Source organism: Somniosus microcephalus, chromosome 12, assembly GCF_052327205.1.
Source record: "Somniosus microcephalus isolate GS21.2 chromosome 12, FLI_Smic_1.0, whole genome shotgun sequence".
NCBI classification, from domain to species: Eukaryota; Metazoa; Chordata; class Chondrichthyes; order Squaliformes; family Somniosidae; genus Somniosus; species Somniosus microcephalus.
The window spans coordinates 196773727-196789391 of record NC_140998.1 but is presented as its reverse complement, the minus strand read 5'-3'; the positions used below and the strand labels follow the sequence as shown (position 1 = coordinate 196789391).

At 50.9% G+C, this 15665-nt stretch overlaps 1 protein-coding gene across 1 annotated transcript in view; it reads right to left on the bottom strand.

The window, feature by feature from the left end:
- The window catches only part of LOC147109865 (POU domain, class 2, transcription factor 2-like), a gene marked incomplete at its 5' end in the record, with an annotated part of 462998 nt that overhangs the window by 47620 nt on the left and 399713 nt on the right, over nt 1-15665 (bottom strand). The gene's annotated exons all lie outside the window — the stretch shown is intronic.

The following is a 15665-nucleotide window of genomic DNA, read 5'->3' as shown; positions in this document are numbered from 1 at the left end:
TGAGAACTCAGTGAGAATACAGTGAGAACACACAGTGAGAACATACAGGGAGAGCACACAGTGAGAATATACAGTGAGAACACACAGTGAGAGCACACAGTGAGAACACACAGTGAGAACACACAGTGAGAGCACACAGTGAGAACACACAGTGAGAGCACACAGTGAGAGCACACAGCAAGAACACACAATGAGAGCACACAGTGAGAGCACACAGTGAGAACACACAGCGAGAGCACACAGCGAGAGCACAGAGAGAGAACACACATTGAGAGCACACAGTGAGAGCACACAGTGAGAGCACACAGTGAGAGCACACAGCGAGTGCACGCAGCGAGATCACGCGAGAACACACAGTGAGAGAACACAGTGAGAACACACAGAGAACACAGTGAGCACACAGTGAGAACACACAGTGAGAGCACACAGTGAGAACACACAGTGAGAGCACACAGTGAGAAAATACAGGGAGAGCACACAGTGAGAACACAGTGAGAACACACAGTGAGAGCACACAGTGAGAACACACAGTGAGAGGACACAGTGAGAACATACAGGGAGAGCACACAGTGAGAATATACAGTGCGAACGCACAGTGAGAACACACAGTGAGGGCACACACTGAGCACAGAGTGAGAACACGCAGTGAGAGCACGCAGTGAGAACACGCAGTGAGAGCACGCAGTGAGAACACACAGTGAGAACACACAGTGAGAACACACAGTGAGAACACACAGTGAGAGCGCACAGTGAGAGCACACAGGGAGAGCACACAGTGAGAGCACACAGTGAGAGCACACAGTGAGAACACACAGTGAGAGCACACAGTGATAACACACAGAGCACACAGTGAGGGCACACAGTGAGAGCACACAGTGAGAGCACGCACTGAGAGCACGCAGCGAGTGCACGCAGCGAGATCACGCAGCGAGAACACACAGTGAGAGAACACAGTGAGACCTCACAGTAAGAACACACAATGAGAACACACAGTGAGAGCACACAGTGAACACACATGGAGAGCACACAGTGAGCACAGTGAGAGCACACAGTGAGAGCACACAGTAAGAACACACAGTGAGAGCACACAGTGAGAACACACAGTGAGAGCACACAGTGAGAGCACACAGTGAGAGCACACAGTGAGAACACACAGTGAGAGCACACAGTGAGAACACACAGTGAGAGCACACAGCGAGAGCACACAGTGAGGACACACAGTGAGAAGACACAGCGAGAGCACACAGCGAGAGCACACAGAGAGAACACACAGCGAGAGCACACAGCGAGAGCACAGCGAGAGCACACAGTTTGAGCACATAGTGTGAGCACACAGTGAGAACACACAGTGAGAGCACACAGCAAGAACACAGTGAGAGCACACAGTGAGAGCACACAGTGAGAGCACACAGTGAGAGCACACAGCAAGAACACAGTGAGAGTGCACAGTGATAGCGCGCAGTGAGAGCGCGCAGTGAGAACACGCAGTGAGAACACGCAGTGAGAACACACAGTGAGAGCACACACTGAGAACACACAGTGAGAGCACACAGTGAGAACACAGTGAGAGCACGCAGTGAGTGCACACAGTGAGAGCACACAGTGAGCGCACACAGTGAGAACACACAGTGAGAGCACACAGCGAGAGCACACAGTGATGGCACACAGTGAAAACACACAGCAAGAACACAGTGAGGGCACACATTGAGAGCACACAGTGAGAACACAGTGAGAACACACAGTGAGAACACACAGTGAGAGCACACAGTGAGAGCACACAGTGAGAACACACAGTGAGAGCACACAGTGAGAACACAGTGAGAACACACAGTGAGAACACACAGTGAAATAACAGTGAGAGCACACAGAGAGCACAGTGAGAGCATACAGTGGGAACACATACTGAGAACACGCAGTGAGAACACACAGTGAGAGCACACAGTGAGAACACACAGTGAGAACACCCAGTGAGAACACAGTGAGAGCACACAGTGAGAACAGACAATGAGGGCACACAGTGAGAACACACAGTGAGAACACAGTGACAGCACAGTGAGAGCACACAGTGAGACCACACAGTGAGAGCACACAGAGAAAACACACAGTGAGAGCACACAGTGAGAACACACAGTGAGAGCACACAGTGAGAACACACAGTGAGAACACACAGTGAGAACACACAGTGAGAGCACACAGTGAGAGCACACAGTGAGAACACACAGTGAGAGCACACAGTGAGAACACACAGTGAGAGCACACAGTGAGAGCACACAGTGAGAGCACACAGTGAGAACACACATTGAGAGCACACAGTGAGAACACACAGCGAGAGCACACAGTGACGGTACACAGTGAAAACACACAGCAAGAACACAGTGAGGGCACACAGTGAGAGCACACAGTGAGAGCACACAGTGAGAACACAGTGAGAACACACAGTGAGAGCACACAGTGAGAACACACAGTGAGAGCACACAGCGAGAGCACACAGTGAGAGCACACAGCGAGAACACACAGCGAGAACACACAGCGAGAACACACAGCGAGAGCACACAGCGAGAGCACACAGCGAGAGCACACAGTGAGAACACACAGTGTGAACACACGGTGAGAGCACACAGTGAGAGCACACAGCGAGAGCACACAGCGAGAGCACACAGCGAGAACACACAGCGAGAACACACAGCGAGAGCAGACAGCGAGAGCACACAGCGAGAGCACACAGCGAGAACACACAGCGAGAGCACACAGCGAGAGCACACAGTGAGAACACACAGTGTGAACACACGGTGAGAGCACACAGTGAGAACACACAGTGAGAGCACACAGAGAGAACACACAGTGAGAGCACACAGTGAGAGCACACAGAGAGAACACACAGAGAGAACACACCGTGAGAGCACACAGTGAGAGCACACAGAGAGAACATACAGTGAGAGCACACACTGAGAACACGCACTGAGAACACGCACTGAGAACACGCACTGAGAACACGCACTGAGAACACAGTGAGAGGACACAGTGAGAGGACACAGTGTGAACACACAGTGAGAACACACAGTGAGAAAGCACAGTGAGAAAGCACAGCGAGAGAACAGTGAGAACACACAATGAGAACACACAGTGAGAACACACAGTGAGAACACAGTGAGAGCACACAGTGAGAACACACAGTGAGAACACACAGTGAGAACACACAGTGAGAACACACAGTGAGAGCACACAATGAGAACACACAGTGAGAGCACACAGTGAGAACACACAGTGAGAACACACAGTGAGAACACACAGTGAGAGCACACAGTGAGAGCACACAGTGAGAACACACAGCGAGAGTACACAGCGAGAGCACACAGTGAGAACACACAGTGAGAAAGCACAGCGAGAGAACAGTGAGAACACAGTGAGAACACACAGTGAGAACACACAGTGAGAACACACAGTGAGAACACACAGTGAGAACACACAGTGAGAGCACACAGTGAGAACACACAGTGAGAGCACACAGTGAGAACACACAGTGAGAGCACACAGTGAGAGCACACAGCGAGAGCACACAGCGAGAACACACAGTGAGAGCACACAGTGAGAGCACACAGTGAGAGTAAACAGTGAGAGCACACAGTGAGAGCACACAGTGAGAGTACACAGTGAGAGCACAAAGTGAGAGCAGACAGTGAGAGAACAGTGAGAGCACACAGGGAGAACACACAGTGAGAACACACAGCGAGAACACACAGCGAGAACACACAGCGAGGACACACAGCGAGAGCACTCAGAGAGAGCACACACTGAGAGCACACAGGGAGAACACACAGTGAGAACACACAGTGAGAGCACACAGTGAGAGCACACAGTGAGAACACACAGTGAGAGCACACAGTGAGAGCACACAGTGAGAACACACAGTGAGAGCACACAGAGAGAGCACACAGTGAGAGCACACAGTGAGAACACACAGTGAGAGCACACAGTGAGAACACACAGCGAGAAGACAGAGCGAGAACACACAGCGAGAGCACACAGAGAGAGCAAACAGCGAGAACACACAGTGAGAGCACACAGTGGGAACACACAGTGAGAGCACACAGTGAGAACATACAGTGAGAACACACAGTGAGGGCACACACTGAGAACACACAGTGAGAACACACAGTGAGAACACACAGTGAGAACACACAGTGAGAACATACAGGGAGAGCACACAGTGAGAATATACAGTGAGAAGACACAGTGAGAGCAAACAGTGAGAACACAGTGAGAACACACAGTAGGAACACACAATGAGAACACAGTGAGACAACACAGTGAGAACACAAAGTGAGAACACACAGTGAGAACACACAGTGAGAACACACAGTGAGAACACACAGTGAGAACACACAGCGAGTGCACACAGTGAGAGCACACAGTGAGAACACAGAGAGAACACAGAGTGAGAGCACACAGTGAGCACACACAGCAAGTACACACAGTGAGAGCACAGAGTGAGGGCACACACTGAGAACACACAGCGAGAACACACAGCGAGGACACACAGCGAGGACACACAGCGAGGACACACAACGAGGACACAGAACGAGGACACACAGCGAGGACACACAGTGAGAGCACACAGTGAGAACATACAGTGAGAACACAAAGTGAGAGCACACAGTGAGAACACACAGTGAGAACACAAAGTGAGAGCACACAGTGAGAGCACAGAGCGAGAAAACACAGTGAGAACACACAGTGAGAACACACAGGGAGAACAGACAGGGAGAACACACAGTGAGAGCACACAGTGAGAGCACACAGTGAGAACACACAGTGAGAGCACACAGTGAGAACACACAGGGAGAACACACAGTGAGAGCACACAGTGAGAGCACACAGCGAGAACACACAGCGAGAGCACACAGCGAGAGAACACAGCGAGAGCACACAGCGAGAAAACACAGCGAGAACACAGTGAGAGCACACAGTGAGAACACACAGTGAGAACAAACAGTGAGAGCACACAGTGAGAGCAAACAGTGAGAACACAGAGAGAGCATACAGTGAGAACACACAGTGAGAGCACACAGTGAGAACGCACAGTAAGAACGCACAGTGAGAGCGCACAGTGAGAGCGCACAGTGAGAGCGCACAGTTAGAGCGCACAGTGAGAACGCACAGTGAGAGCGCACAGTGAGAGCGCACAGTGAGAGCGCACAGTGAGAGCACACAGCGAGAGCAAACAGTGCGAGCACACAGTGAGAGCACACAGTGAGAGCACGCAGTGAGAACACAGTGAGAGCACACAGTGAGAGCACAGTGAGAACACACAGTGAGAACACAGTGAGAGCACACAGTGAGAACACAGTGAGAACACACAGTGAGAGCACACAGTGAGAGCACACAGTGAGAACACACAGTGCGAACACACAGTGGGAACACACAGCGAGAGCACACAGTGAGAACACACAGTGAGAGCACACAGTGAGAGCACACAGTGAGAGCACACAGTGAGAACACGCAGTGAGTGCACGCAGTGAGAGCACGCAGTGAGAGCACGCAGTGAGAGCACGCAGTGAGAAAACACAGTGAGAGCACAGTGAGAACACACAGTGAGACCACACAGTGAGAGCACACAGTGAGAGCACACAGTGAGAGCACACAGTGAGAGCACACAGTGAGTGCACACAGTGAGAACACACAGTGAGAGCACACAGTGAGAGCACACAGTGAGAACACGCAGTGAGTGCACGCAGTGAGAGCACGCAGTGAGAGCACGCAGTGAGAGCACGCAGTGAGAAAACACAGTGAGAGCACAGTGAGAACACACAGTGAGACCACACAGTGAGAGCACACAGTGAGAGCACACAGTGAGAGCACACAGTGAGAGCACACAGTGAGAGCACACAGTGAGTGCACACAGTGAGAACACACAGTGAGAGCACACAGTGAGAACACACAGTGCGAACACACAGTGGGAACACACAGCGAGAGCACACAGTGAGAACACACAGTGAGAGCACACAGTGAGAGCACACAGTGAGAGCACACAGTGAGAACAGTGTGAGAACACACAGTGAGAGCACACAGTGAGAACACACGGAGAACACACAGGGAGAACACACAGTGAGAGCACACAGTGAGAGCACACAGTGAGGACACACAGTGAGGACACAGTGAGGACACACAGTGAGAGCACACAGTGAGAACACACAGTGAGAACACACTGAGAGCAAACAGTGAGAACACACAGTGAGAGCACACAGTGAGAGCACACAGTGTGAACACACAGTGAGAGCACACAGTGAGGGCACACAGTGAGAGCACACAGTGAGAACACACAGTGACAACAGACAGCGAGAGTACACACTGTAAAAACACTGAGAACACAGTGAGAACGGTGAGGGCACAGAGTGAGAACACACATTGAGAACAAAGTGAGAACACACAGTGAGAGCACAGAGTGAGAGCACAAGTGAGAACACACAGTGAGAACACACAGTGAGAACACAGTGAGAGCACAGAGTGAGAGCACAGTGAGAGCACAAGTGAGAACACACAGTGAGAGCACACAGTGAGAAAACACAGTGAGAGCACACAGTGAGAACACACAGTGAGAGCACAGTGAGAACACACAATGACAGCACACGGAGTGAACACACAGCGAGAGCACAGAAATAGAGCACACAGTGAGAGCACACAGTGAGAGCACACAGTGAGAGCACACAGCGAGAGCACACAGTGAGACCACACAGTGAGAACACACAGCGAGAGCACACAGCGAGAACACACAGGGGGAGCACACAGTGAGAGCACACAGTGAGTGCACACGGTGAGAGCGCACGGTGAGAACACACAGTGAGAGCAAACAGTGGGAACACACAGTGAGAACACAATGGGCACATCGTGAGAACACAGTGAGAGCACACAGTTAGAACACACAGTAAGAACACACAGCGAGAACACAAAGTGAGAACACACAGTGAGAGCACACAGTGCGAGCACACAGTGAGAACACACAGTGAGAGCACAATGAGAACAAACAGTGATAGCACACAGAGAGAACACACAGTGAGAGCACACAGTGTGAGCACACAGTGAGAACACACAGTGAGAACACACAGTGAGTGCACACAGTGAGAGCAAACAGTGAGAACACACAGTGAGAGCACACAGTGAGAACACACAGTGAGAGCACAACGAGAACAAACAGTGAGAGCACACAGTGAGAAAATACAGTGAGAGCACAACGAGAACAAACAGTGAGAGCACGCAGTGAGAGCACACAGAGAGCACACAGAGAGAACACAGTGTGAGCACACAGTGAGAACATACAGTGAGAGCACACAGCGAGAACACACAGTGGGAACACACAGTGATAACACAGTAAGAACACACAGCGACAACACACAGTGAGAACACACAGTGAGAGCACACAGTGAGAGCACACAGTGAGAACACACAGTGAAAAAACAGTGAGATCACACAGTGAGAACACACAGCGAGAGCACACAGTGAGAGCACACAGTGAGAACACACAGTGAGAACACACAGTGAGAGCACAGAGTGAGAACACACAGCGAGAACACAAAGTGAGAACACACAGTGAGAGCACAGTGCGAGCACACAGTGAGAACACACAGTGAGAGCACAATGAGAACAAACAGTGATAGCACACAGAGAGAACACACAGTGAGAGCACACAGTGAGAACACACAGTGAGAACACACAGTGAGTGCACACAGTGAGAGCAAACAGTGAGAACACACAGTGAGAGCACACAGTGAGAACACACAGTGAGAGCACAACGAGAACAAACAGTGAGAGCACACAGTGAGAACACACAGTGAGAGCACAACGAGAACAAACAGTGAGAGCACGCAGTGACAGCACACAGAGAGCACACAGAGAGAACACAGTGTGAGCACACAGTGAGAACACACAGTGAGAGCACACAGCGAGAACACACTGTGGGAACACACAGTGAGAACACAGTAAGAACACACAGCGACAACACACAGTGAGAACACACAGTGAGAGCACACAGTGAGAGCACACAGTGAGAACACACAGTGACAAAACAGTGAGATCACACAGTGAGAACACACAGTGAGAGCACACAGTGAGAGCACACAGTGAGAACACACAGTGAGAACACACAGTGAGAACACACAGTGAGAGCACAGAGTGAGAACACACAGTGAGAGCACAGGCCGAGAACACAGAGCGAGAACACACAGTGAGAGCACAGTGAGATCACACAGTGTGAGCACACAGTGAGAACACACAGTGAGAGCACAATGAGAACAAACAGTGAGAGCACACAGTGTGAGCACACAGTGAGAGCACACTGTGAGAGCACACAGTGGGAACACACAGTGAGAACACACAGTGAGAGCACACAGTGAGAGCACACAGTGGGAACACACAGTGAGAGCACACAGTGAGAGCACACAGTGAGAACACACAGTGAGAACACACAGTGAGAACACACAGCGAGAGCGCAGAGCGAGAACACACAGTGAGAACACACAGTGAGAGCACACAGTGAGAGCACACAGTGAGAACACACAGTGAGAGCACACAGAGAGAGCACACAGAGAGAGCACACAGTGAGAGCACACAGTGAGAACACACAGTGGGAGCACACAGTGGGAACACACAGTGAGAACACACAGTGAGAACACACAGTGAGAGCACACAGTGGGAACACACAGTGGGAGCACACAGTGAGAACACACAGTGAGAGCACACAGTGAGAGCACACAGTGAGACCACACAGTGAGAGCACACAGTGAGAGCACACAGTGAGTGCACACGGTGAGAGCGCACGGTGAGAACACACAGTGAGAGGAAACAGTGGGAACACACAGTGAGAACACAGTGGGCACATCGTGAGAACACAGTGAGAGCACACAGTTAGAACACACAGTAAGAACACACAGCGAGAACACAAAGTGAGAACACACAGTGAGAGCACACAGTGCGAGCACACAGTGAGAACACACAGTGAGAGCACAATGAGAACAAACAGTGATAGCACACAGAGAGAACACACAGTGAGAGCACACAGTGTGAGCACACAGTGAGAGCACACAGTGAGAACACACAGTGAGAACACACAGTGAGTGCACACAGTGAGAGCAAACAGTGAGAACACACAGTGAGAGCACACAGTGAGAACACACAGTGAGAGCACAACGAGAACAGTGAGAGCACACAGTGAGAACACACAGTGAGAGCACAACGAGAACAAACAGGGAGAGCACGCAGTGAGAGCACACAGAGAGCACACAGAGAGAACACAGAGTGAGAACACACAGTCAGAACACACAGTGAGAACACACAGTGAGAGCACACAGTGCGAGCACACAGTGAGAACACACTGAGCGCACACAGTGAGAACACACAGCGAGAACACACAGCGAGAGCAAACAGTGGGAACACACAGTGAGAACACAGTGGGCACACAGTGAGAACACAGTGAGAGCACACAGTGAGAACACAGTGAGAACACACAGTGAGAGCACACTGTGAGAGCACATCGTGGGAACACACAGTGAGAGCACACAGTAAGAACACACAGCGAGAACACAAAGTGAGAACACACAGTGAGAGCACACAGTGCGAGCACACAGTGAGAACACACAGTGAGAGCACAATGAGAACAAACAGTGATAGCACACAGAGAGAACACACAGTGAGAGCACACAGTGTGAGCACACAGTGAGAGCACACAGTGAGAACACACAGTGAGAACACACAGCGAGAACACACAGCGAGAACACACAGTGAGAGCAAACAGTGGGAACACACAGCGAGAACACACAGTGAGAACACAGTGGGCACATCGTGAGAACACAGTGAGAGCACACAGTTAGAACACACAGGAAAAACACACAGTAAGAACACAGTAAGAACACACAGCGAGAACACACAGTGAGAGCACACAGTGAGAGCACAGAGCGAGAACACAGTGAGAGCACACAGTGAGAGTACACAGTGAGAGCACAGTGAGAGCACACAGTGAGAACACACAGTGAGAACACACAGTGAGAACACACAGTGAGAACACACAGTGAGACCACACAGTGAGAGCACACAGTGAGAACATACAGTAAGAATACAGAGTAAGAACACAGTGAGAGCACGCAGGGAGAGCACGCAGTGAGAACACGCAGTGAGAACATGCAGTGAGAACACTGTGAGAGCACACAGTGAGAGCACACAGTGAGAGCACACAGTGAAAGCACACAGTGGGAGCACACAGTGAGAACACACAGCGAGAGCACACAGTGAGAGCACAGAGCGAGAGCACACAGCGAGAGCACACAGTGAGAGCACTCAGTGAGAACACACAGTGAGAACACACAGTGGGACCACACAGTGAGAGCACAGAGTGAGAGCACACAGTGAGAGCACGCAGAGAGAACACACAGTGAGAGCACACACAGTAAGAACACACAGTGAGAGCACAGTGAGAAGAAACAGTGAGAACACACAGTGTGAACACAGTGAGAGCACACAGTGAGAGCACACAGTGAGTGCACACAGTGAGAACACAGTGAGAGCACACTGTGAGAACACACAGTGAGAACACACAGTGAGAACACACAGTGAGAGCACAATGAGAACAAACAGTGAGAACACACAGTGAGAGCACACAGTGAGAGCACACAGTGGGAGCACACAGTGAGAATACAAAGTGAGAGCACACAGTAAGAACAGTGAGAACACACAGCGAGAACAAACAGTGAGAGCACACAGCGAGAACACACAGCGAGAGCACACAGTGAGAGCACAGAGCGAGAACACACAATGAGAGCACACAGTGAGAGCACACAGTGAGAGCACTCAGTGAGAACACACAGTGAGAACACACAGTGAGAACACACAGGGAGAACACACAGTGAGAGCACACAGCGAGAGCACACAGTGAGAACACACAGTGAGAACACACAGTGAGAACACAGTGAGAGCACACAGTGAGAACACACAGTGAGAACACACAGTAAGAACAGTGAGAGCACACAGCGAGAACACACAGTGAGAACAAACAGTGAGAGCACACAGTGCGAACACAGTGGGCACACTGAGAACACAGTGAGAGCACACAGTTTGAACACACAGGGAGAACACAGCGAGAACACACAGTGAGAGCACACAGTGAGAACACACATGTGAGAACACACAGTGAGAGCACACAGTGAGAGCACAGAGCGAGAACACACAGCGAGAACACACAGTGAGAGCACACAGTGAGAGCACACAGTGAGAGCACACAGTGAGAGCACAGAGCGAGAACACAGTGAGAGCACACAGTGAGAACACACAGTGAGAGTACACAGTGAGAGCACAGTGAGAGCACACAGTGAGAGCACACAGTGAGAACACACAGTGAGAACACACAGTGAGAACACACAGTGAGAACACACAGTGAGAACACACAGTGAGACCACACAGTGAGAGCACACAGTGAGAACATACAGTAAGAATACAGAGTACGAACACAGTGAGAGCACGCAGGGAGAGCACGCAGTGAGAGCACGCAGTGAGAGCACGCAGTGAGAACACGCAGTGAGAACACGCAGTGAGAACATGCAGTGAGAACACTGTGAGAGCACACAGTGAGAGCACACAGTGAGAGCACACAGTGAAAGCACACAGTGAGAGCACACAGTGAGAACACACAGTGAGAGCACACAGTGAAAGCACACAGTGAGAGCACACAGTGAGAACACACAGCGAGAGCACACAGTGAGAGCACACAGCGAGAGCACACAGCGAGAGCACACAGCGAGAGCACTCAGTGAGAACACACAGTGAGAACACACAGTGAGAACACACAGTGAGAGCACACAGTGCGAGCACACAGTGAGAACACACAGTGAGAGCACAATGAGAACAAACAGTGATAGCACACAGAGAGAACACACAGTGAGAGCACACAGTGTGAGCACACAGTGAGAACACACAGTGAGAAGACACAGTGAATGCACACAGTGAGAGCAAACAGTGAGAACACACAGTGAGAGCACACAGTGAGAACACACAGTGAGAGCACAACGAGAACAAACAGTGAGAGCACACAGTGAGAACACACAGTGAGAGCACAACGAGAACAAACAGTGAGAGCACGCAGTGAGAGCACACAGAGAGCACACATAGAGAACACAGTGTGAGCACACAGTGAGAACACACAGTGAGAGCACACAGCGAGAACACACAGTGGGAACACACAGTGAGAACACAGTAAGAACACACAGCGACAACACACAGTGAGAACACACAGTGAGAGCACACAGTGAGAGCACACAGTGAGAGCACACAGTGAGAACACACAGTGACAAAACAGTGAGATCACACAGTGAGAACACACAGCGAGAGCACACAGTGAGAGCACACAGTGAGAACACACAGTGAGAACACACAGTGAGAACACACAGTGAGAGCACAGAGTGAGAACACACAGTGAGAGCACAGGCCGAGAACACAGAGCGAGAACACACAGTGAGAGCACAGTGAGAGCACACAGTGTGAGCACACAGTGAGAACACACAGTGAGAGCACAATGAGAACAAACAGTGAGAGCACACAGTGTGAGCACACAGTGAGAGCACACTGTGAGAGCACACAGTGGGAACACACAGTGAGAACACACAGCGGGAGCACACAGTGAGAGCACACAGTGGGAACACACAGTGAGAGCACACAGTGAGAGCACACAGTGAGAACACACAGTGAGAACACACAGTGAGAACACACAGCGAGAGCGCAGAGCGAGAACACACAGTGAGAACACACAGTGAGAGCACACAGTGAGAGCACACAGTGAGAACACACAGTGAGAGCACACAGAGAGAGCACACAGAGAGAGCACACAGTGAGAGCACACAGTGAGAACACACAGTGGGAGCACACAGTGGGAACACACAGTGGGAACACACAGTGAGAACACACAGTGAGAACACACAGTGAGAACACACAGTGAGAGCACACAGTGGGAACACACAGTGGGAGCACACAGTGAGAACACACAGTGAGAGCACACAGTGAGAGCACACAGTGAGAGCACTCAGTGAGAGCACACAGTGAGAACACACAGTGAGACCAAACAGTGAGAACACACAGTGAGACCACACAGTGAGAACACACAGCGAGAGCACACAGCGAGAACACACAGGGGGAGCACACAGTGAGAGCACACAGTGAGAGCACACAGTGAGAACACAGTGGGCACATCGTGAGAACACAGTGAGAGCACACAGTTAGAACACACAGTAAAAACACACAGTATGAACACAGCAAGAACACACAGCGAGAACACACAGTGAGAGCACACAGTGAGAGCACAGAGCGAGAACACAGTGAGAGCACACAGTGAGAACACACAGTGAGACCACACAGTGAGAACACACAGTGAGAGCACACAGCGAGAACACACAGGGGGAGCACACAGTGAGAGCACACAGTGAGTGCACACGGTGAGAGCGCACGGTGAGAACACACAGTGAGAGCAAACAGTGGCAACACACAGTGGGAACACACAGTGAGAACACAGTGGGCACATCGTGAGAACACAGTGAGAGCACACAGTTAGAACACACAGTAAGAACACACAGCGAGAACACAAAGTGAGAACACAGTGAGAGCACACAGTGCGAGCACACAGTGAGAACACACAGTGAGAGCACAATGAGAACAAACAGTGATAGCACACAATGAGAACACACAGTGTGAGCACACAGTGAGAGCACACAGTGAGAACACACAGTGAGTGCACACAGTGAGAGCAAACAGTGAGAACACACAGTGAGAGCACACAGTGAGAACACACAGTGAGAGCACAACGAGAACAAACAGTGAGAGCACACAGTGAGAACACACAGTGAGAGCACAACGAGAACAAACAGTGAGAGCACGCAGTGAGAGCACACAGAGAGCACACAGAGAGAACACAGTGTGAGCACACAGTGAGAACACACAGTGAGAGCACACAGCGAGAACACACAGTGGGAACACACAGTGAGAACACAGTAAGAACACACAGCGACAACACACAGTGAGAGCACACGGTGAGTGCACACGGTGAGAGCGCACGGTAAGAACGCACGGTGAGAACGCACGGTGAGAACGCACGGCGAGAACGCACGGCGAGAACGCACGGCGAGAACACACGGCGAGAACACACGGCGAGAGCACACGGTGAGAGCACACAGTGAGAACACACAGCGAGAGCACAGTGAGAACACGCAGGGAGAACACACAGTGCGAGCACACAGTGAGAACACACAGTGAGAGCACAATGAGAACAAACAGTGAGAGCACACAGTGTGAGCACACAGTAAGAGCACACAGTGTGAGCACACAGTGAGAGCACACAGTGAAAACACACAGCGAGAACACACAGGGAGAGCAAACAGTGGGAACACACAGTGAGAACACAGTGGGCACATCGTGAGAACACAGTGAGAGCACACAGTAAGAACACACAGTAAGAACACAGTAAGAAAACACAGCGAGAACACAAAGTGAGAACACACAGTGAGAGCACACAGTGAGAGCACAGAGCGAGAACACAGTGAGAGCACACAGTGAGAACACACAGTGAGAGCACACAGTGAGAGCACACAGTGAGAGCACACCGTGAGACCACACAGTGAGAGCACACAGTGAGAACATACAGTAAGAATACAGAGTAAGAACACAGTGAAAGCACACAGTGAGAGCACACAGTGAGAACACACAGTGAGAGCACACAGTGAGAACACAGAGTGAGAGCACACAGTGACAACACACAGTGAGAGCACACAATGAGAACACACAGTGAGAGCACAACGAGAACAAACAGCGAGAGCACACAGTGAGAACACACAGTGAGAGCACAACGAGAACAAACAGTGAGAGCACGCAGTGAGAGCACACAGAGAGCACACAGAGAGAACACAGTGTGAGCACACAGTGAGAACACACAGTGAGAGCACACAGCGAGAACACACAGTGTGAGCACACAGTGAGAACACACAGCGACAACACACAGTGAGAACACACAGTGAGAGCACACAGTGAGAGCACACAATGAGAACACACAGTGACAAAACAGTGAGATCACACAGTGAGAACACACAGCGAGAGCACACAGTGAGAGCACACAGTGAGAGCACACAGTGAGAACACACAGTGAGAACACACAGTGAGAACACACAGTGAGAGCACAGAGTGAGAACACACAGTGAGAGCACAGGCCGAGAACACAGAGCGAGAACACACAGTGAGAGCACAGTGAGAGCACACAGTGAGAACACACAGTGAGAGCACAATGAGAACAAACAGTGAGAGCACACAGTGTGAGCACACAGTGAGAGCACACTGTGAGAGCACACAGTGGGAACACACAGTGAGAACACACAGTGAGAGCACACAGTGAGAGCACACAGTGGGAACACACAGTGAGAGCACACAGTGAGAGCACACAGTGAGAACACACAGTGAGAACACGCAGGGAGAACACACAGTGCGAGCACACAGTGAGAACACACAGTGAGAGCACAATGAGAACAAACAGTGAGAGCACACAGTGTGAGCACACAGTAAGAGCACACAGTGTGAGCACACAGTGAGAGCACACAGTGAAAACACACAGCGAGAACACACAGGGAGAGCAAACAGTGGGAACACACAGTGAG